Here is a 21,363-nt window from a genome sequence, read left to right as displayed (position 1 = left end):
GGTGTGCAATGTAGTGATTCAATATTTTCCTGACATTGTGAGTCTTGTTACCAACTGGCACTGTACATAGTTATTACAACACTACCGGCTGTTTCCTATTCTGTACATTACCCCCCTCCCCCATGACTTACTCCTCCTGTAACTGGAAGTCTGTGCTTCTTAGTGCCCGTTGTCCGTTCCAGCCATCCTCCCACGCCCCTCCCCTCTGGCGACCATCAGAATGTCCCTTGTTTCGACGCATCTGTTTTGTTTGTCCATTTATTTTGTTCCTTCAAGTCCACATATAAGTGAGATCATGTGGTACTTGTCTTTCTCTGATGGCTCATATCACTTAGGCCAGTCTGCAGCAGGCCAGGGAGGGGCCCATGGGAGGCAGCCGTGTCCTGCGTGGGGGCGGCCTTTGGCACGTTAACGGCACCCAGAGCTGCCCGTGAACCGCAGAGATACAACGGGGGCGAGTTGAACTGTGTCCTCCCGAGAAGGTAGGCTCCAGTCCTGCAGCTCCGTGGGCCCCGGGCTCTGCGGCGGCCTGGGTGAGCTGGGTGAGACCGCCTCACAGCGGGCCGTGAGCTTGGGGGCCTGGGCTCTGCGGCGGCCTGGGTGAGCTGGGTGAGACTGCCTCACAGCGGGGCGTGCGCTGGGGGGGCCCGGGCTCTGCGGCGGCCTGGGTGAGCTGGGTGAGACCGCCTCACAGCTGGGTGCGCTCGGGGGCCTGGGCTCTGCGGCGGCCTGGGTGAGCTGGGTGAGACCGCCTCACAGCGGGCCGTGCGCTCGGGGGGCTGCACGGGCTGGGCCTGTCTCCATACAGTTTTTTTAAATTAATTTATTAATATTTATTTATTTATTGTGTGTGTGAAAGAGGGAGAGACAGGAAGGGAGAGAGATGAGAAGCATCAACTTATACTTGCCGTACTAGTTGTTCATAGATTGCTTCTCACACATGCCTTGACCCAGAGGGCTCTAGCCAAGCCAGCGACCCCTTGTTCAAGCCAGTGACCACTGGGCTCAAGCCAGCCACCATGGGGTCATGTCTATGATCCAACGCTCAAACCAACAACCCCGCACTCAAGCCGGATGAGCCCATGCTGAAGCTGGCAACGTCGGGGTTTCAAACCGGGGTCCTCTGCATCCCAGCCCGACATTCTGTCCACTGCGCCACCGCCTGGTCAGGCTGTTTCCATGAAGTTTTCCTGGCACACAGCCACGCTGAGTCACTCATGTGGAGTCTGCAGCTGCTCTCAGGGCTGAGCAGAGGTGACAGCTCTCTCTCCAGGAAACGTTTGCTGACCTTGATTTAGCCCTAAAGGTCACTGCTTCTGGGTAGACAGCTCCCTTTAGGCCTTACCGAGGTTGGAAGACTTTGTCCTGAGCCAGGTCCAGGGGACGGGCTGCCGGATGGTGTGCCGTGGGCCGGCCCCAGGTGGCCCACGGCCCCTCAGGGCCCTGAGCCCCCTGTGCACGAATCCCATCGGAGGGTCAGAGCCGAGCTCTCCCGCCGTCGCCGCAGGCTGGCCCGTGCGCGGGAGGGTCAGTTCTCCAGCCTGGTCTCCGCTCAACTTCTCTAATTCCGGCAAATATTCCTGAGATGTGTTTTTAATAGCTTCAGATGAAACTCGAATCTTGTTAGGCGATACCAGAGAAGATTTGAATATAAATCTCCATGTGCCTTAACATTTTCAGATATTGAAGTTATCAGCGGAGAGCCAAGTAAAAGAATAAAAATGGAAATGAAATGGATAGATAACCGCCTGCAGCCAAGGGCGGGGGGGGGGGGGCCCTCCTCCACACGGTCTGGGTCCGGCCCCTGGCGTGGCCCCGCGTGGCCGCCTGCCGCCGGCACCTGAGCTGGAAGATCGGAGGAGTTCAGGCTCAGAGCCGCTGAAGGGCCTCGTGTCTCAGCTGCGGGCACATTTAACATATATGCATAGAAACTGCAGAAACCGCTACTCCAAAGAGTTTGTCCTTATCCTGTGTTCAGGAAAAGCAGTCACCAGCCCGCAAGCTTCAATGGCCCAAATTGCTGATAATTTCAGCATAAATTAGGCCATTATGTGCTGCCCGTAGGGTTCTTCTTCATGTTGATGAAAAGGGAGCTCAGAGCCTTATCTCCAGGCAGGAGAGGCCGGGGGTGGCGGTCTGTGCCTGTGCTGGGGGCCCCTCGCTCCCCTCTGGAGGGGAGGGGCCGCCCCCGGCCTGCTGTGACCCTGGGCAGGGGTTACAGGCCCCTGGGTGTCTCCAGGAGGACAGCACCGGCCCACAGCTCAGCTGGAGAGAGGCGCTGAGGTGACCCTGACGAGATTTATTGGAGCCCATGACATGGTGGAGGCACTGCCCTCTCGGGGCTCCCAGGGGTGGGGACAACAAGCACACATGGCAGGCGTCCACAAGAACAGGAGTGGCTTCTGGGGACAGAGGCACAACACCAGGTTAGGGACCAGGAAGCTGGGTGCTGCGGACTGAGCGGGTGTCCCCCAAGCCCCAGTGGGATGGTACTTGGCGGTGAGGCCTTTGGGAGGTGGTGAGGGCCAGAGGAGGGCACAGGGGCGGGGCCCTCATCGTGGGGGTGGCGTCCTCATGAGGGCAGACACCAGAGTTCGCTCTCGGTCATTTCGGCTGGCGCAGACAGGTCACAGTGCACAGGGGGCAGCCACCCACCCGCCCCAGGACGGAACTGCCCCCCAGCACCGTGATCTGGGACTTCCGGCCTCCAGGACTGTAGGAAATAGACCCCTGTGGTTTAAGGCCCCAGACTAAGGCACTGGGCATGGGGCCGACGCCATGGCAGAGAAGGCACAGACCGAGCACAGGCCGGCGGCCCGGGGAGGCTGGGCGGGAGGGAGCCCTGGTGGGGCTGAGGGCCAGGCTCAGGGACACGGACTTCGTTTGGCTCTGTGGGCAATGGGGAGCCACGGAAAGCCATGTTTTAGAAGGAAAATGCAGAGATTGTGCTTTAAACGAGAGACCCCAGCTCAGCGTGGCTTTGTCCTTGTCACCTGCCTCTAAAGCGCTGGCTCCTCACCTGTGGGGAAGACCAGCCCGGGCCCTGGAACCCCCGGGTGTCCCGTGCACCGTAGGGCATCCGCAGCACCCCTGTGCACCGTAGGGCACCCGCAGCACCCCTGGGTGTCCCGCGCGCCGTAGGGCATCCACGGCACCCCTGTGCACCGTAGGGCACCCGCAGCACCCCGGGGTGTCCCGCACGCCGTAGGACATCGGCAGCACCCCCGAGTGTCCCACGCGCCGTAGGGCATCCACGGCACCCCTGTGCACCGTAGGACATCTGCAGCACCCCTGGGTGTCCCGCGCGCTGTAGGGCACCCGCAGCACCCCCGGGTGTCCCACGCGCCGTAGGGCACCCGCGGCACCCCTGGGTGTCCCGCACACCGTAGGGCACCTGCGGCACCCCCGGGTGTCCCACACACCGTAGGGCATCCACGGCACCCCTGTGCACCGTAGGGCACCCGCAGCACCCCCGGGTGTCCCGCGCGCTGTAGGGCATCCACGGCACCCCTGTGCACCGTAGGGCACCCACAGCACCCCCAGGTGTCCCGCGCGCCGTAGGACATCCGCAGCACCCCTGGCCTATGCCCACTAGATGCCCAGAACACTGCCTTCCCACACAGGTCGTGACAATCAAAACTGTCTCCAGACATGGCCCTGTGCCCAGGGACAGAATCACTGCGACTGAGAACCTCCTCAGAGGACGAGGTGGCCGGGCCTGTGGGCGTCCTTTGAAGACAGAGCGTCCCAGGTTCGGGGGGAATGCAGGCTGGGGCTGACCCCCAACTCTGCCAGCTGCAGTGCTGGGGGCTCGCTTTTTAAACGTGTCACAAGATAAAATGTCTGAATGTGACCTGGCCAGGTCGGTGAAACCGTCACCCACAGGTGCTCACATTGGTCTGTCCCATCGGGGGGTCAGCTGTCCGTTGGGGGGGGGGGGAAGGGGCGGTGGACACTGAGGGGTAACGAGCGTCCATGGGGCGCCCCTTTCGTCCTGTCTTGCAGTGACACGCAGGAAGGGGCTCCTCTTCCCTGGGACATTCCTGGGAGGTGGGAGCCTGCTTGTCTGGCGGTATAGGCGTGCAGACCGCTGTTAGCCTCGCTGGGGACCGCCAAGCGCTGAGGCCTGTCTCCGCACCTGAGACACAGAGTCCAGAGGACCGGACACCTGAATGAGGACAGGCCCAAGATCCCGCCTGGCTGGTCGGTGCCCCCAGGGGGCCAGGCCCTGCTGAGCGTCCCTATTTCTGCAATAGCCCCGGAGCCCGGCGGCACTCGGCACTCGGCACTCGACGGTGGGCCGCTGGGAGGGACGCGTGTGGCGGGGCTGCCTGGGATCCCTAATCTAACCGTTCCCCACACCCCTGCCCTGTAATTCAGGGGTTCAGGTGAGCAGCTGGATAGGAACTGGGGTCTGGGCCACTGATGGGGGTTTCACTGGCCTCTCCCCTTGCCAGCTGGGGTAGCTGTCCCCAGCCAGTGGCCAAGCCTGCAGTGAGGGAAGGGAACTGCCCCAGAGGAGTCCAGCCGTGGGGAGGGGGGCGAGGGCCTCTCCTGCCAGGAAACAGCCCTCTGCAACACAGTGTGCTGTGTCTGTGGCCAGATGGTTCCTTCTTGCTCTGTGGGGGGACAGTGCAGTGTGGGGGCCGGTTTCCTCTGCCAAGGGGGGCTGCACCAGTCAGAACAGAAGGCAGGCACAAGCATCGCTCCGCTTCATGACGTTTCAGGGGACTGGCTTTTTTTTTTTGTTCTTAAATAAAGTTCATTTGCTATATGTTATTCAATTAGGAAACCTACCAGGCATGGCAATGCGTTTTTAAAAGGGCAAAAATAACCTAATAAGTCAAACTCAATTTGGCAAACTGAGGCCATACGTTCTCCAGAGTGGTGTGGCCAAGAGCAGCCGAGAGGGCTGGGACGTGAGTCATGAGGAGGGGACAGGACTCGGGCTCGGTCGGTGAGGGCCCCAGAGCCAGGCCCACACCCTGGGCAGGGCCCCCAGCGGGGAAAAGCAGAAGAGCTGCTCGGACCCCACGCCCCTGCACGGGGGACCCCACCCTGCCCTCCCTGCTGGGCCCCTCCTCAGGAGCCCGAGAGCAGGGGGCAGAGAGCCCAACAGCAAGGGTCTGTCATACCCAGAAGCAGCAAAGATCACCCCAGGCAGTGAGGAGGCCCTGACCAGGGTCAGGTCACACCCAGAGGCGCAGGTGGGACATGTGCGCACACACATTCAGACACACCTCCTGCAACCGTACACCACCAGCACACTCACAGGGATGGACACTTCCACGCACATGCACCCACACGCATGCACACCGGGATGTGTACTGTGCACACTCACACCGGGGCTGGGCTGTGGTTTTCGCTCCGGTGACATGCACGTCTGACCTAGAACGGCCCACGAGCTGAACACACCGTGCGTCTGCCTCAGGGTTCCAGTGGCACGGGGACATTCTTGTGGCTTCAGACACAACAGCCCACAGTGAGAAGGGGTAGGGGTTGGCCCGGAGTCCAGCGACCCCCTCGAGGACTTGGTCGGAAGTCTGTGTTCCCAGCCAGCTGTGGGTCTGGCCTCAGCTTCCACACCTGTCACACAGTGTGCAGCAGACTCCTAGGGCCCCTTCAGCCGAGAACAGTCTAGAAGCTGGACAGAGTGGGCCTCCTACATCAGGAGCCACAGGGCTCGTGTCTGTGAGATGTCTGATGGCGGTTCTGGGAACGTCTTGTCCAAGTGAACGTGGCTGTTTCCAGACGGAGCCCATGTCCCCAGAGACATACCTTCTCAGCAGGCTCCCGAGCAATGAATGACTCAGGGCAGGCGGGGGAGGGGGGCCTCATCCCCAGGGGACGGGAGGAGGAGGAGGGCTCCCAGGATGTCCTGTGGAAGACCCTTGGCGGGGGAGGGACAGGGGTGCCCAGCAGGCCCCATGCTTGGAGGCACATCTCTGGACCCCACTGACTTGGCTTTAAATCCTGGCTCTCCCATTTCTGGCTGGGTGACCTCCAGCAAGTTACTTCTCTGAGGCTCTGTTTCCTTATTATTGAAGAAGGTTAGTGATTTTGGCTCCAAGTTACTTGAGGGCTTAGGTTACTGTAACAAACTGACTTACAGTAACTTAAGCTAGGAAGGAGAATGAATCTATTCAAGATGAATTTCTGGGACCTCAAGGACAAGAGGGCACCTGGGCCTCAGGTGGCCCCCGAAACCCGCCACAGAGGCAACACCAGCACCTGCTCAGTCTCTGGTCTCCTCCTGCTGCCCCGTGGCTCCATTTCTGCTTCCTCCTCCAAGCCTCCTGAAGGGCGCAGGCGACATTCCTAGCAGGAGGCTTTCATTCTTCTGACTTGGCCCCTCAAGCTTCGTCCCAACCCCAGATTCTGAGGGAGGAGGTCTGACTCAATATGGTCAGGCCTAGCCACCATCTACATACCCAGTCTTGTCCTATAAATCTTGAGTGAGGTTGGGGGAAACCTCGTGGCATCAAAGGCTGCCAGACACCGGCCCAAGCAGAGGAGCGGGGAGCATGGGGGTCACGGAGCAGGCGGGTAGCTCACACAGCTCATAAGATGCACAACTTGAACCCAGGTTGGAATAAATCTGAACCCTCAGCTTGTCCAACTCCCGCAGAGCCTGAGACAAGAGACTTGAGTCAGTGGGTTATGGAGGGCGTGGCCACAGGAGAATCCTGAAAGGAAGTGAGGAGAGCTCAGCCCGGACCCACGGCGGGGGGCGGGGGGGTCCTCTGAGGTGTCGCTGGCCTCACAGGGTCATCCCATTCTGAGGACGAAGCTGAACTTTCAGTCATTATTAGAACTGCGCCGAAGGGAGTGGACCTTCGCAGCCGGGCAAGTCCCGATGGCAGCGGGCAGTTCTGCAGGTAGGGGGCAGCAGTGAGCACGAGCGCTGGGCGGCTGGGGCCCGGCGCCCAGGGGGGTCTGGTCTACAAGCCATGGCACCTCCTGCTCTCGCTCTGCTCCCCGATGCGGGGCTACAGACCCCTGTTCATGAGAAGTGTCCAGGGACTGGGGATGGAGGGGCTGGGGATGGACGGGTCAGTGCCGAACCAGAAGCGGAGGAGAGGAGGGGGAGGAGTCTGTGCTTGGCCTGGTTTGGGTAGCAATGTCCCCCCCACCCCCGCCCCCGCCATGCTGATGTGCGCATGCCCCCAACTCAACATGGTCTCACAACCCCCAAGGAGAGGGATCCGGGGGAACGGGTGCCCACCCTGCGCGGGGAGTGGGGATTAAGCATCCCGAGAAAACGAAGACCCACACACAGCCTGTGCTGGGGAGTGGGGACGGATCCACGTTCAGATGGATGACTGGCCAGGCGCGAAGCGGGGAGCCTTGGCGGTCCTTTCTCATCTAAACCGCAGCCTTCATTTGAGAAGCCTTCCATCACGGCGCCCTAGAAATGAGACGCGCGCACGTTGGGATAATGCCGTTAGAGGGGTCATGACGCCCCGATGATTCTCCGACAGGCACGAATTTGTATAATAACCAGAAAGCACTTAGGGGCTGTAAGTGGGCCAGCCGCCCTGCCAAGACGCCGCGATTATTCACGCTGCGTCATGGCTCCTGGCCTGTGGCTGTCCACCCTCTTTCCCCGGAGCACAATGGAGCTTGGGAGCTGGTTTCTGAAATTAGTAAAAATCGTTTTCCAAATTAGTGGGGGATTTCTTTTGGGGGGGGATTTGTAGAGAAGAAGTATATGACTTCAAGGATAACTTTCCTTCTTCCTAACCTGAAACTCTGTCCCCATTAAACACCCACCCCCCTTTCCCTCCTCCAACCCCTGCTGAGTGCTGTTCTGCTTCCCGTCTCTGTGGGTTTGATGACTTTAGGGACCTCATAGAAGTGGAGCCATACAGTATTTGTCCCTTGTTATCTGTTTATTTCACTCACTGTAATGTCGGGGGTTCATCCGTGTGGCAGGTGTCAGAAGCCCCTCCTGTTCAGAATGAGTGACAGACCCTCATGAGGATGGGCTGTGGTGTGTTTACTCACTATCCCTCCACAGGCACTTGGGTTGTTTCCACCTCTGGGTGGCTGCGAACCATGCTGCTGGGCACTCGATGGGCACGTCTGGTCATTTGGACAGTGCCATGTGCTGGACAGGTGTCGGGAGGTCCGCGCCCCCTGCAAGGGCTCCCTCCCCAGGGCTGTGTCTCCAGGTGCAGCCCCAGGATAAGGCGGCCTTCTTCTCGGAATTCTCATATATCGAGTCTTAGGGATGTCCCTGTTCTCATCTCAGTGACTCAGTTGTCGGGAATGTGCCCAGAGAGAGCCAGGACACGGCCAGAGGAGGCTCAGTGTTTTATCACAAGAGGAGTGGAGGGAAACAGCTGTGTGAGGCTTGCTCGCTTGCAGTTTCACGAGGGGCAGTTTTCCTGTTTGCTCACCTGCTACCGTGAGAAGAGTTTTGCTCCTGCTTATTGGCTCGCCGCCTCCGCGAGAATCCAATAAACAGGAACGGCCCAGTGCTTTCGACCCGCAGTTCCTCCATCATCTGCCGGAATCCAATGTGATTCGAGGCCACCGGCATTACATGGAGCTGTCAGGGACATTATTTAATAGACAAAGCATGAAAAAAATTGTTTTTCCTCTGCCCCACCAAGCTAGGATGTGAGTCAAATTTGCTCCCCACTGGAAAGGTGTCTGCAATTATATATACGTCTATGATTTCAACCTCGAGACAGGGACCTGGATCTGTCCTGTATGTGTCCTGACCAGGGATCGCATCAGCAACCTCTAACCTACCGGCCTACCCGGCAGGGGCTCTAACTCACTTCCGTAAATCGCCCGAAGGAAAGAAAGGTGTCAGCTAAAGAGGACAAGCCCAGGGGGAGAGAGGGGAGGGTAAAATCAGAGCGTTAGGGAAGCAGCACTTGCAGGGGCTCAGAGACCTGGAGAGCCGCCCCCGCGTGAATCCCTCCACCTCCCCCTGGGGTCGGTTCCACAGCTGGGGCCACAGCTCAGCCACCTGCTCTGAACTTCCTACGTCACGTGCCATTGGGGGAGTGTCAGGGTTCCCAAGGGCACAGCGTCATGAACCCACCTCCCTCCAGCGGCCCGAGCCCTCCTGGACCCGAGTAACCCAGCTGGGTAAGAGGCCTGCCCCCTCTTGCTCCATCTGGATGCACTTTGTTAGCAGCTGAAAGGAAGTTTCTCCCACAAACTACAAATTGGCAACACGTGTTTGCAATGGAGTGAACCATTTGCCACAAGTGACCAGCGTGCGCACTTCCTGGGGGGTCTCAGAGGCACTCTGTGGAGGCGACCCCCACACCAGGAGCCATCTCCCCCACCTCCCTGCCCTGTGCGTCCCTTCACCCCGGGGCCACCCTGGACCACCCAGAGCCAGGCCTGCCCAGCATCTGCCCACCACCTGCCTCCTCGGCCCCCTCCTGACTAAGCCAGCCCATCCGGGGCTCGTGTTCACAAAGGAAACCTCAGATGAAAGTTCCCGGAGTGGATGCTCTCATGGCCGACTCACTCACTGGGTGGTGGGAAAAGGAAGATCAAACCAGAATGACTAAAGGAGACAAATCATTATGGTTGAGACTCAGAGCAAAGAAAACAGCTGCTAATGGGGCTGCAGCAAACTGCACCTGAGCGGGCCAAGTGGGCGCCCCTGGGCTGGTATGAGCAGCGTTGCTTTCATCTGTTGCAAAGCTCTCAGCTGTTCCCTTTGGAACAGGGCGGGATGGGCTGGTTTCCTCGGGGCTCCCTCCTGCCCCGCCCCCACCCCACCTCCTCCGCTCCCTCCTCCCCCCTCCCCCCTGTCCTGCCCACCTCCTTCCCCTGCTGCCCTCCCTCCCTGAGGCGTCCTTGGAGGTCACCAATCCCCCTGTCATTCCTTCTAGACATTCTTATCCTTAGTGAAAATGCAACTTTATGACTATATACTGTTTCTTGGGAAAGGAAAGATTTTATGATAATTTTGAAATACCTGCTTGGTTAACAGGCTATCATGCAAACAGCAATTTTCATGGCTGAACTACTTTCAAAAGGAAAAAAATAAATGCTCATTTCTCCCTTTGTTACAAGACTTCAAGGAAGGCCGAATTATCTGGAGGCCTTAGTTATAAAAAAACGAATCACCATTCTCTCATGATGTCTTTTGATGGCTCAAAACTGGAAATAGCTAAATGGGCATAGATACCCCAAGTGACATTAATCTTGCCACGTTTGTTGAGCCTGAAGACACAAACAGAGCTCTGCCCTTGTGACTGTTTGGGGGGGGACTCTGGAGGGAGTATGGGGTGGTGCCCTTCCAGGGTCTGCAGGGTCCCCAGGAGACCCATGGGCCCTGCTGCCCCTCTGTCCCCGAGCCTGGCTAGGCCGTCTCACAGAGATACTTCTGGAGCAGACATAAAAATACCTCCCTGCATGGTCCCTTAGGCCCCTGCCTCGGGGCCCCGGGGTGTGGGCGGGGTGGCACTCCCACAGGGGGCGCTGGGCGAAGTGCCCTAGAAACCCGATTGAGCGTGAGGCCCACGGCTCATCTCGGATGCCCACCCCCCCACCACATCAGCCAAGCGTAGGGTTCAAGGCCTCTCCCCCTGGACGGGGGGCGGGCAGAGGCGAGGTAGGTCTGGTTCTGGGTCCCCAGCCTTACCCCACCCAGGCCTCCTCTAGATGAAAAGTCCAAGTGCTTTGCCTCCAGGCGGGAGCAGAGGGTGCCCAGGCCTGGAGGGAGGCCGGGCCCACGGACAGACAGGCCCACGACGGATAGGCCCACGGATGGACGGGCCCACAGACAGACGGACAGGCCCACAGGGTGTCAGGCAGCATTGCTTTCTGGGACAGGAGGCACATGGGATAGATGCCGTAGGCAGGAGACAGGCCACGCTGACAGCTGCCCAGCATGAATGAGAGACTGCTCGCCGTGCACCAACAGAGGATTCCCCAGGTGCGGAAAACCAGCAAAGGGCCCAGCGGGGGCTCGTGCCTCTGTCTGGCTCTGCACACGCACATGCACACGCACACGCACACATGTTCCTCCTCCCGTGAGCCTGTGTTTAGATGGCAGTGGCGGGCCGGCCTGGTTCCTAAGAAGCTGAGTCTGCAGGGTCTGCCCAGCAAGAGGGCTGAGGGGCAGGAGCCGGAGAGAGACAGACTCTCTGTGGGCACCTTTTATATCAGTCTTGGTTTTCCAATGTATTATCCATTCACAAAGCTGTTGTTTTTAAATAAAAGAGAGAAAGAGTTGGCCCATTAATACCTGGAAATTTCCTATTCTGCCTGTTTTCATTACTGAGAATTAAAATAAAATGAGAGGGGAAAACACCCTCAAACATTAAAAAACAATTTTATTTTTTAAATGTGCACACACAATAATAAGTGGTGGGGGGGCGGCCAGGAAGACATTTTATTTTATTTATTTTAATTTTTAACCTTTTTTAAAAGATTTTATTTATACCTTTTAGAGAGGAGAAGGAGAGAGAGAGAAGGGGGAGGAGCGGGAAGCATCAACTCCCATATGTGTCTTTGAAATGTAGAAACACCGTATCCCTGACCATAGAAGGAGTTTTGCAAGATTTGCAGAAGAGTAAATGAAAAGAGTTCTGTAAAGGCCTTATATAAGCGCTCCCTGATGTCTGGATTCCAGAAAGCCCTCAGGATGCCGCCTTAACCACCTCTGTAAAAGGCCAGGATAGGCCCTGGCCGGTTGGTTCAGTGGTAGAGCATCGGCCTGGTGTGTGTAAGTCCCGGGTTCGATTCCCGGCCAGGGCACATAGGAGAAGCGCCCATCTGCTTCTCCCCCCCTCCCCCCCTCCTTCCTCTCTGTCTCTCTCTTCCCCTCCCGCAGCCAAGGCTCCATTGGAGCAGAGATGACCCGGGCGCTGGAGATGGCTCCATGGCCTCTGCCTCAGGCGCTAGAGTGGCTCTGGTCACAACAGAGCGACGCCCCGGATGGGCAGAGCATCGCCCCCTGGTGGGCGTGCCAGGTGGATCCCGGTCGGGCGCAGGCGGGAGTCTGTCTGACTGCCTCCCCGTTTCCAGCTTCAGAAAAATACACAAAAAAAGGCCAGGATAACCAAGCACATTTTGCTTTTCGTAAAATGCTTCGCTGAGCACTCTCTCCGCAGATTGTTCCAACGATAACCGATAATGGAAAGCCTGTTTCGCTTCTGTACAACTGCTTTGGCTAGGTGCTCACCCCCACCCCTCGCTTCTTTATGACTTTAAAAGCAAACCCCTGAGTTCGTTTGGAACCATGAGTTCTTTAGGATGTGAATCCACTCGTGGTCGCCAGCATCAAATTAAAGACGCCTAATTTGGCTACTTAATTGTGTGGCAAAACGTTTGTTTCCTCACTGTCCAGATATAACACCTGGACCAGGCAAGCCCGGGGTTTCGAACTGGCAAACAACTCAGTGTTCCAGGTTGACGCTTTATCCGCTGCGCCACCACAGGTCAGGCCAGAAAGACAATTTAATAAACCTGAAAGCACATGGCAGTTCCGATGACCAGCACTGCTGTCCCTGAGCGCACACTGTGTGCATACGTTGTAGCGAAACCAGCGAGAGTACACAGAGCTTCTCTACACCAAAGTTCAAATTTAAAGGGTCCTTTATTCAAAGCCAGCGACCGCTTGGAGACCCAAGTCAGTCACATCGTGCACAGTTTGAAGTTAGCTTTTACAGACAGAATTACACACTGATTTGGGAATGGGGAGGAAGGGAATCCTAGCAGTAAAACAGAGCAATGAAACAGGCTGTCTTACAATGTTTATCTCTAGGATTAATTCAGGGAGAATCATTCCGGGAACACCTGCCACCTTGCAGAACTAGCCCAAGGCCACAGCCTGGAAAACCAGCCTCAAGGCCAGGAGTAGGGAGTCTTTTTAGAAAAAGTAAGTTCTGCTAAAGTCTCTGTTTTAGAGAAAGGAAGTTCTGCTAAAAGTTACTTACGCTAAGAGCCTTTCTTTTCTACATTTCACAGACGATACCCGGTTTCCAGAACGTCAGAGATCAATAAATAGAGCCGCTTTACTACGGAGGAATCCGCCTTGTGTCCCTCAAACCTTTGAAAAGTTAAAACAGCAAAATAACCCCTGAACTGGGGCCTCAAGCAACATTGTGTCCCCAAAGACGTATTTGCAAAGTTAACAGAGAAAGCAGAGGTCATGACCACAGGACTGATGGGCTGTCAGACTGAAAATTAGCAACATTCTTTAGAATAAACATCGCTCACTCTGTTATGTTACCGGCAGCAACAGTGATGCCTTCCTTCTAAGGATGTAATTGTCCCCTCTTCTTTCTCATAAACACCCCCCACCCCGTCTTTGTTTCCCAATCAAGAGGGCCATTTGGGTTTCGCCTGAATCAATAACATCCCAAATAGCTCTTCTTTGATCTCCTATAAAAGGCTTCTTGCTTCGCATTTAGAAAGGCCTTTTATTTTGGGGTTAGCAAGAACAACCCCGGTGAGAAAGAGCTGTGGTCGGGTCAACATTGTGCAAAGCTAAAGACGACTGCGGCGGGGCGGGGCCTGGACCGGGAGAAGCGGCCTGACGATGTCACAGGCCTGGCGCATTCTTGCTGAATGCGGTTCCTGCTAAATGTTAAAACGAAGCACGATTTTTTATTTTATTTTATTTTTTGCAGAGGCAGCTGTCAAGCAGGGTGGGGCTTGATAGGAAATCAACATGTAATTGGCCAAAGAGTGTTGATTTGGCTAAGCCTCCATTCAGGACAGGGAGCTTTGGCTATGAACCCCGTCCACACACACACACACAACCCCCTCTTTCCTTTCCTTCTTGCAAGTAAACAGGTCTGTCTTGTTCTTGAATAGAGCCCCCCAAGCCTCAAACCCCGCAAGTTCGTTCACAGATGTGGTGCATTCAAAATCACCACAAATAAATACTTCCACCCTGGCCCGTGGAGAGGCGGGGTCTACTCACTGCTGAGATACAGCCGGCTCGCACTGGTTCAGCGATACCGAATTTTTGGTTGAGTTTGGCGAACCGGCTGTTAGAATGGCAGTCATCAGGGTTCTCTCTCGCACACTGACATTCCTTACTCATTTTTTTTTTATGTTTTTTTTTTTTTTTTTTTGCATTTTTCTTAAGCTGGAAACGGGGAGAGACAGTCAGACAGACTCCCGCATGCGCCCGACCGGGATCCACCCGGCACGCCCACCATGGGGCGATGCTCTGTCCATCCTGGGCGTCGCCATGTTGCGACCAGAGCCACTCTAGCGCCTGGGGCAGAGGCCAAGGAGCCATCCCCAGCGCCCGGGCCATCTTTGCTCCAATGGAGCCTTGGCTGCGGGAGGGGAAGAGAGAGACAGAGAGAAAGGCGCGGCGGAGGGGTGGAGAAGCAAATGGGCGCTTCTCCTGTGTGCCCTGGCCGGAAATCGAACCTGGGTCCTCCGCACGCTAGGCCGATGCTCTACCGCTGAGTCAACCGGCCAGGTCTCCTTACTCATTTTTAATGTTCATCTGTGCGACAGCGTGTTCTAGGCGCCCGTTGTCATGGTCATTCCATCCATAGGTGAAAAAAAAAATTGCAAGTGGGGACGCCAATCAAGAAGCAATATGGAAAACCTTAATTAACGGTTTTACTCTTACTTAGAATCTAGTTTCATGGACTTCTGTTCTTATTTAAGTATTACACGCACGAAGTAATAAACTACCGTTTGGTATATTGTTTTTTATACTCAAAATGGTCATTAGGGCAGAGAACCGGTTGTTATATTATTTGAATTCCACCGCTGGGTCTACTTTGCCACCCTCGCATCCGGGCGGAACCTGGAACCACTTGGGCCAGTAAACAGAACACGGCACAGGCGTGGCTCCCCCAGGCCCGGGCCTCTCCCCCCTCTTGGAACTCAGCGCCCGCCCTGAGAGGAAGCCCAGGAGCCTTGCGAAGGATGCGGGCCCAGCCCCGTGAGTCAGCGTTCTCCAAAGTGGGTCCACCTGCCCTGGGAGAGCCACCCAGGCGATGCTGTAGGCCCCAGAAACCAGCCGTCTCTGCCAAGTCCTGCCCGTGCTGCAAAACCACGTGCGAGCAGTGTTTTAAACCGCGGAGTCCTGGGATAGTTTATTACACGGCAATAAATAGCTCGAAACACTGGACGTGGGAGGCTGGAGAGAACGTTCAGCTGGACTCCGGGGATGAGCACCGGGCAGAACTCAAGCTGGGCCAGCGCTGTGGCCAGGAGACCCCGTGTCAGTGTCAACAGCTTCTCCCACGTGTTGCTGCTCAAGTCAGGGCGGCCGCCTCCACGCCCCAGCCCCGTGGCCAGGGGTGAGCGGCCCCCCTGGGGGTCTGGCAGGGAGCTGCGCTCCGGGCAGCTTGCAGGACAGCTGTGGTCTCTGGAAAAGAATGGCCCTGGTGGAGGTAATTGGCCTATCCTTCCTTTGGGAAGTCGTCCTGCCTCCTCAAATATAATCACAGGGATTGAGAATTTAATTTTTTCCCCAGGGTCGCGGTTTGTTCTGTTGTCAGTGCGTGGCAGCGGGAAGGAAGCTCCCACCACGAAGGCTCTGTCATCCGATTCCCCCTTAATTACTTACACCGGGAATTGTCCGCTCTCTTAACAGACCTATGTCTTCTTTGAAAATATATGGAGCCCATACTGGCCTTTCATTCTCCCTCAGAGCAGAACTTGGCCCCCAAATACTTTTGTGTAAAGGAGAGAGACGTGCCCCTGGAGGCTCATCCTCACGACAAAAGGCTCAGCCCTGGAGGACAGAGGACAGAGGCTCCTGCCGTCCCCACCGGACCCCAACCACTGGGATGGCCCGATACAGCAGGATGCCCAATGAAAGTTGAATTTTAGAAAACAGCAAATAGCATTCTATTTATTTTTATTTATTGATTTTTAGAGAGCGAGAGGAAGGTGGACAGAGAAAGAGAAACATCGATCTGTTGATTCTCGTACGTGCCCTGACCGGGGATTGAACCCACAACCTTGGCATGACAGGATGATGCTCTAACCAACTGAGCTACCTGGCCAGGGCCCAGCAAATAATATTGTAATGTGCTCCAGGTACTACACGGGACATACTTACACTCAGGATTTAGTCATGCTTCATCTGGAATTCACATTCCGTGATGGGTGCTGATGTTTATTTTCTTAACAGCACCCGAGCTCCAAAGGGGCCCTGGGGGTGAAATGGAACAAAAGCAGCAAGGACCCCGTTGTGTGTGGACCCCGAGAAAGGTGGCTGGGAGTGGCAGGAGTGACCCAGGGGGTGGTGTGACAGAGGGCCAAGGATGACCTCTGGGGAGCGTGAGCTGGGAGTGTCGAGGCCAGCTAAGCCAGATTTCCATAGAGAGAGAGGAAGAAGCCACAAAGACACGGTGAGGGTAGGGCCACCTGCGGCCTCGGTTCACTCGCGCCCTCCTGGCAACCCCTCCGTCTCCAGCAAGCTGGGCTGTTTGGTCACCCTAAGTGGAAGAACATTCTAGAACAAGGAAACAAACACCAAGTACAAAATCATGGAGCTGGCCCTGGCCGGTTGGCTCAGTGGTAGAGCGTCGGCCTGGTGTGCAGGGGACCCAGGTTCGATTCCCGGCCAGGGCACATAGGAGAAGCGCCCATTTGCTTCTCCTCCCCCCCTTCCTTCCTCTCTGTCTCTCTCTTCCCCTCCCGCAGTCAAGGCTCCATTGGAGCAAAGATGGCCCGGGTGCTGGGGATGGCTCCTTGGCCTCTGCCCCAGGCGCTAGAGTGGCTCTGGTCGCGGCAGAGCGACGCCCCCTGGTGGGCAGAGCGTCGCCCCTGGTGGGCGTGCCGGGTGGATCCCGGTCGGGCGCATGCGGGAGTCTGTCTGACTGTCTCTCCCCGTTTCCAGCTTCAGAAAAATACAAAAAAAAAAAAAAAAAAAAAAAAAAAAAAAATCATGGAGCTGAGTCCGCCTCCCAGAAATATCTTGAATCGCGTCCACTCCCCCCGCCCTGTCGGACCCTCCCCCGGAGGGCCAGGACCCTGCATGTGAGGCAGACAGCTGGGGGGGGGGGGGCAAAAACTCAGCGATCAAGATAAATATTTCAATGCAATCCTTACAAATCAAAATAAAGGTACAATATCCCAGTTGAACAAAATATCAGAAATTTAAATAAAGCTCTTCAAAAATTTTAATGTGGAATTACTCTATGACTCACCCAGCAACACACCCCGTGGGTATCCACCCAGAAGAACCGAAAACCGGTGTTCAAGCAGAAACTTGTCCACGAATGTCCATGCGGTGTTACTCACAGCTGCTCCAAGGTGGGAACAGCCCAAGGGTCCAACAGCAAGTGACGGATGCACACAGCGTGGTCCATCTGTAAGATGCAACCTCCGTCAGCCACGGAAAGGAACCAGGCCCGGGGGAACCGGCGGGAACCCTGACAACATTCTGGGCGCAAGAGGCTGCCGGGCTCCTGGGCCTTTTGAACGGCAGCCCCAGCAGACGGGTTCGGGGATTGCTAGCCGCCGCCTGCCAGGGTCTGGGGCAGAGGGCATTGGGCTCTACAAGGGGACTGTGAACGAGCAGAGCCTTTCCGGTGGGCCATCGGTGACTGCAAGGAGCTGAAATGCCCACGGTGGCCCCTGTCCCCATGGCTAACTCTCCGTCTCTCCGCATTCTGGGAGATGTCCACATGAGGAAGCTCCATCCGCCCTAGGACACTGGGAACCAGGTGCACGTCCCCAACCCAGGGCAGGTCAGCTGGGCTATGTGGCAGGCTGTGGGGTCGTACCAGCCATAGAGAGGATGTGGCGTGTCTAACCACAGCGAGAACGGGAATCCCGGGAGAGAACCCATGTGGCCGTTCGCAGAGGTGCCCTTGAGAAGCGTGGGTGACAGAACTGGCATTTCTTCTTTTAAAAAACTTTTCTTAGAAAGTGATATGAATTTGGCTGTTTTACACTGTTCTGTGTTGGGCGACGATGCCCTCTTTGACAATAAACACTGGAGGTGAGGTAGCTCAGGCCCGAGACAGCAGGGGCCCTTCGGGTGGGGGTCTGCGAGGCCCGGCCAGTCCGCAGCCCGGGAGCTGCAGAGCTGTCCACGCGGGGAGGTCGGAACGCAGAGCACGGGTGACGCACGGAGGCCCGGCGGGGGCTGGTGACAGATTCCGGGACACACGGCTCCCGAGGGCTGCGGCCGGACCACCAGGCCCCCTTCCCCAATCTCTGCTCAGGCTTCCTTGGTTCTCCCCAGAACGACCTCCGGGGGCCGGGCCTCCGGGGGCGGGGACCTCCGTGGGGGCGGGGACCTCAGTGGGGCGGGGCCTCCGGGGCGGGGCCCTCCGTGGGGGCGGGGCCCTCCGTGGGCGGGGCCTCCGGGGCGTGGGGCCTCCAGGGAGCGGGGCCTCCGGGGGGCGGGGACCTCCGTGGGGGCGGGGACCTCCGTGGGGGCGGGGCAGCGGCCTCCCCACAGGGACGTCCCTGCAGGGACTGGAGGAGTGGATGACTGGAGCAGTGGGGAACGGGCCCTTCCCGGCAGCCCGGCTCTCTGGAGCTGCGAACTGACAGCCATCCCCGAGCCCACGGCTTTCTGAGTGACTGACTCAGCTCCTGTCCACGCTGAGCTGGCCACAGGCCAGACACTGTCGCCCTCTGACAGGCCCGGGCCTGGCTCACTCAGGCGGCTGTCCTCAGGGTCAGCGGTTTGCTGAGACACGGAGCTGCATGGAGGAAGCAGACACTGAAGAGAAACACGTACCCCCCCCCACACACACACAGACATCACTGCTGCTGGGCACCCTGGAGGGGTGGCAGGTAGTGACCGGGGACCTGAGGGCATGTCCTGCCTTGACTGGCGGCTGGTGGCCCGACCCTCACTGTACACCTTGTATGTGGATTCTTCTTCCACTGAAGGGTTCTTAAATGCTCAGTCACTGAAGTCCTTGGTGTTTTGTGTCCCTGGGAAGCGGGGGCACGATGAGGCTGCTTTTCTGCAGAGCTCGGGCCCCAGGGAAACACCCCCTGCTTCTGCTTCTGACACGGCCCCTGCCTTTTGGTACCCTAGCCACCAGCCCTCTGTCTCGACACCCACATCCCATTTAGCCAGATGGGCTCCCACGTGGCCCCGGGGGCTACCCCAGGCCTGACTCAGGGCCAGGAAGCAGGCGCGCTGTCCAGGGCCTACAGCTGAGTCACCGGCTTCCAGCTCTCCAGCCACAGGGCATCAGCTCTGCCCTCCTCCAGCCTGAGCCACCAGGCTGAGCCACCCAACCGGGTGAGTCACCCCAGGGAACAGGTGGATTCCTGGATTCCCAGCAAGGAGCTGAGCCTCTGACCAGCAGCAGTGTCTCCGGGGAAGCTTGTCTAGATGGAGTCACCGTGGAGGGGAGACATTGGCATGGAGCTGGGAGGGGCAGGCTGGGAAGTGGAGACTCCCTGGAGCAGAGGGTGGGGAACGGGGCAGGAGGGTAGAGGCTGGTGGTGGGTTTAGGGAAGAGGGAGGCTCAACACGGTGAGGCAAGGATGGCTCAGGCCAGAGCCCAGGACGTGCAAGATGACCAAAGCAGGACCATCCAGGACGAGGTCCCTCCACTTCACTCCCGAGACGATCCTAGGACAAATGCGTTTGCAGAGTGTGGGGTGGAGTTGGTGTGGGGTTGTGGGCTTCGTGAGAGGCCCTGGGGGCTCCAGGACAGACAGCTGCTGTCTCTGTGTTATTCTGGGAACCCTCGGCTGGGGTCAACCATCGGCCCGGGAGGTGAGGGCATTTGGGGGCTGGACCACTCTGTAGGGAACATTCAGTTAGCTGTTCTGATGCCCCGGGAATGGGCACTGTGGGTGGGGGATGTCCTGGAAGCCATCTTCCCCCCGCCACCCCCCCCCCCAGGGCGGCAGCACCGGTGAATGTGAACACCGGGTCAACTGGCCCCCCAGAACAGACTCCGCCCAGCGTCTCCTGGGAGAACCCAGAAACACCTCCGCCTCCGCAGCTGCGAGGGAGGCGGCCACTGCACAGGGCGCGGAGGTGGACAGACGCAGGTCTGGGCTGGTTGTGCTCACCGCTTGTTTCAAGTTTTAGAAAACTGCAACCGTGAACGCAGTCGCCTTGGGGCCCAGCCTGAGGCAGAGCCGGCAAATCACCTACACCTGCCGCATCCCCTCGAACTTCTTCTGGTCCCGGAACCCGGATTTTAGCGGGGTGCCACAAGCACCGTCCATAAGGAGGACCCCGTTTGCAGCCGGACGTGGCTCTGGCCAGCAAGATGTTCAAAGAAGTGGGAGGAGGAGGGGTTCTCCCCAAAGGGTGGCTGCAGGGCGGGAGAGTCCCCTCGTCTCCCCCATGTCCCCCTCCTCCCCTCCTCTGCACCCTGCACCTGTAGCAAAGCCCGTTTCCGCAGACGCGGTAAGCAAGTCTTCGCATGTATCAGTATCACATAACATGAGTCCTTGAACGAAGTCATATGAAGAACTGAGTGTCCTCAAACACCCACCCAAAGAATTAAAGCAATGTCCATCATAGCCAAATCCTTACTAAGCTACTATCTATCTTATCAAGCTATTTTTTTAATTGATTGATTTTAGAGAGGGAGGGAGAGAGAGAGAGAGAGAGAGAGAGAGAAGCATTCATTTGTTGTCCCACTTAGTTGTGCACCCATCGGTCACTTCCTGCCTGTGCCCTGACCGGGGATCAAACCCCCAGCCTTGGTGCTTGGGGACAACACTCGAACCGGCTGGGCTAACCAGCCTGGGCTCAAGCTCCTTTTCAGGAGCAACTCGGGATGTTTCCTTGCCCGCCGCCATGTGACTGGAGCGGGGTTGGGCAGGGTTGGGGTTCGCAGCTAGACGTCATGGAAGGGGAGGTTCGAGGACACAGACACTGACCACCCTGGTCAAATAAAAGCCAACTTTAGATCATTCAGTTCATTAGGACATTTCCCCGTTTCTCCGATCGTGATGAGGTCACCGCGGGGTCGGCAGGCAGTGTCCATTTGGCCAGCTTCTCTTCCAAGCCTCTCCTTTTTTGAGTCCCTCTGGCCAGAGTGAGCTCCTTACGGGCGTTGGAGGTGGTGTATCCCTTCGTTCATTTGTGTTCATTAATTCACTCGTCAAACATGGGTTGACTGTTTTGTACCAAACACTGTTTTAAACAGGAGCCATTCCAACTACATATAATAGGAAACCCTCAAATGACATTGGCTTAAAATCCTGGGGGCGGGGCCCCAGCCGGTTGGCTCAGCGGTAGAGCGTCGGCCTGGCATGCAGGAGTCCCGGGTTTGATTCCCGGCCAGGGCACACAGGAGAGGCGCCCATTTGCTTCTCCACCCCTGCCCCTCTCCTTCCTCTCTGTCTCTCTCTTCCCCTCCTGCAGCGAGGCTCCATTGGAGCAAGGATGGCCCGGGCGCTGGGGATGGCTCTGTGGCCTCTGCCTCAGGCGCTAGAGTGGCTCTGGATGCA

Source organism: Saccopteryx leptura, chromosome 1, assembly GCF_036850995.1.
Source record: "Saccopteryx leptura isolate mSacLep1 chromosome 1, mSacLep1_pri_phased_curated, whole genome shotgun sequence".
Taxonomy (NCBI): domain Eukaryota; kingdom Metazoa; phylum Chordata; class Mammalia; order Chiroptera; family Emballonuridae; genus Saccopteryx; species Saccopteryx leptura.
This window is presented reverse-complemented; position numbering follows the sequence as displayed.